A 2,602-nucleotide genomic window follows, 5' to 3' on the forward strand; every position below is an offset into this window, starting at 1 on the left:
CAGGGAGAACTCTATCATAGTTCTGCTATTGTGTATTTATAAATCAATATAAAATGTATAAATATTAAAATGTATCTTTTTTTGTGCCACATAGACATATCATCAGCTATAAACTCTAAGGTATCTTCCAAGAAAATCGTGGCATACAATACTAGTCCACAAATTCACACCGAATGTTTATACCTAACTAAATAATTAACTTTAGGTATCAATAAATCAAAGTAAAAAGTATATATACAAGATATATGTCTTACACGCACTGGTTTGATATAAACTCTGTTTGAGTAAATTTTTAACTATATAATAAGTGAAAGTCGTTCTTGACGACGAAGGGTAAAACCGTCATTTGGGTAAGTTAAAAACAACTGGCTTCCACTTTCTCCACTTATTTTCAGGTTCCATGCCCATTTCTTCGAGAACTCTTCCTCCAAAATAACAAATGGAGGCTAAAAAATACATCTATTTAAAGCTCAGGGTTTTAGCTATGTTTAGAGATAGATACTTAGATACATGCTTTTCGGTATTTTTGAGGACGAATGGATTCTTTGAAGTGCCTATTAACGGTGAAATTGGTACACATGAATAAAGCGAAATACAGAATCTATTTAGAAATTAAAGAAACCAAAAGACTAACATCGTTGGGCACCCTCTGTCTCTTTGATATGTGATTCCTTCCTATGGCTGCAGCACAATTTGTCATGTTTTAGTTTTAAGTTATTTTAATTTTACTCTTGTGGCATCATTGCAGAATTGTTTCAACAAAATATTTGTTCAAGGGTGCTAGCAGAAATGCTCCTTTTAAATGAGGTAAGCCACTTCTTTGCTTGAAGTGCCTTGAAAAGAAGAGTTCTGATCAGCACCATGTCAAGAAGATGTTGGTAAACTCTATTTTTATAAAGTGCTCTACACTCCTCATGACAAGAAAAAGTTTCATATGTATTATACTATTAAACAATGAGGTCCTTTTGAATTTACATAGATATGGCTCTTTGGATGAATATTTAATTGAATTGAGGACAAGTTATTATTATAAATACAAGGCCTGACAAGTCACTGTACGAATTGGTATTTCAGAACATATCGGGCAGCACAACAAGACTACAACAAAGCGTCAAACTGGATTATTCAGCTAATGTCAAAGTCAGGAACGAAACAAGAAGGGGGGCTTGCTGAAACTCAATTTCATGAGCTCGGGTATGTACTTTAGTGGAATTTATAAACTAGATGCGACACAACACTTACATCGGGCCTTGCAGTTTGAAAGTTGAAGGTTCTCTCTTTAGGAAGTGGTGCAATATAAAATACTATACAGAATATTCTAGCATAGATGAAGCATCATAAATATCAAGAACATATAACATTCTATAAAATGCAAACTTTACTGTACATGGAAAGAATGGAAATATCCACTAAAATCATTGAGTGATTCGTATCGAGAAAGAAGTCCAAAATTTATAACTCTCTTACAAACTCAAATACTTACCTCTTGAAACAAACACAGATTACCTCTTTGGGCAAATTTTTGTTGGTGATAAAGTGTGGTTATCTTTGTATCTATCTTTGATTGTTTGATGTGGGGTGTATTGTAGGGCCACTATTGAACGTTAGAAAAATGCTTGACGTAGAATATCCTTAAATAGGATCCAACGAAGGGTCAGAAATGCATGCTTAACTCATAATTAAGAGTGAGAGCTGTGGTTGTTTTTCTCAAAATTTTCGAACCGCCATAATTACCTAAAAATGCTGACTATGATATAAATGATGACACTGTAGGTTCCACAATTTTGAATTTATTCTTTTTCCTAAAATATTTTTTGTTTGATGTGATTAATGTGTCAAATTGAAAAAATCTGTGATCAAACAAAAATTAGCATATTGGGTGTGTTGCTGATTTCTTCCTTTTTGGAGGAGTTCTTTAGTATTAATTCACTTTTACTTTTATATGTGGCCTAACAAGTTCAATTTTGTTTTATGGGTCATAAGGTGTTGTTGTTTGGATTAGAAGAGTGATATTGTGTTACATTTTGTTCTTTCTTTTGTAGATCAACAATTCTGGATTTAATAACTTCTCATGTCATGCCATGGTTTACTAGTGAGGCTGCTCAAGGAGATTCAATGTGAAAATATGAAAGATGTTATCGAGGAAGATGAGGATGAAGAAGATTGAAATGACAAGGGTGAAGAGGAGATGATGGAAAAGAATGTGAGATTTACTTATCAAAAAAAAAAATTTACTTATAAAAAAAAACATTTACTTATCCAAAAAAAAAAAAGAATGTGAGATTTTTTGCCTGCTTTTACAAAGTGATTCGACTTTTTCCTGTTAATCAATGCCATGTTATTCCAATTAAAGAGGGTTAATAGATTTTTGTAAATTCTGTTTGCGAAGTAAAAGTTAATGTATTGCCATTCTCAGCTGCCACATGTTAATAAAGGGTATTGTAGCCATAAAGATTGCTTTTAGAAGTTAATTTGAGTGTGTGTTTCTCTGACATCAAAGGCTTGAACCACTAGAATAGAGTGGGTGATGAAAATTGGAAAAGCAACCAATGAACTAACTCTTTTCTTCATTCTTTTGTCATGTATTTTCTTGATATTTTAG

The 2,602-nt window shown here is 32.6% G+C and overlaps 1 long non-coding RNA gene across 1 annotated transcript; it reads left to right on the top strand.

Moving 5' to 3' along the window:
- The first annotated feature begins 431 nt into the window (after positions 1–431).
- On the top strand, positions 432–2,347 carry LOC109213513. The gene is made up of 3 exons (XR_002066022.1): positions 432–807; positions 1,075–1,194; positions 2,043–2,347. It is a non-coding gene; the product is annotated as an uncharacterized LOC109213513 (long non-coding RNA).
- Positions 2,348–2,602: the final 255 nt, after the last annotated feature.

The sequence above is a fragment of the Nicotiana attenuata genome, unplaced genomic scaffold, assembly GCF_001879085.1.
Source record: "Nicotiana attenuata strain UT unplaced genomic scaffold, NIATTr2, whole genome shotgun sequence".
NCBI lineage: Eukaryota > Viridiplantae > Streptophyta > Magnoliopsida > Solanales > Solanaceae > Nicotiana > Nicotiana attenuata.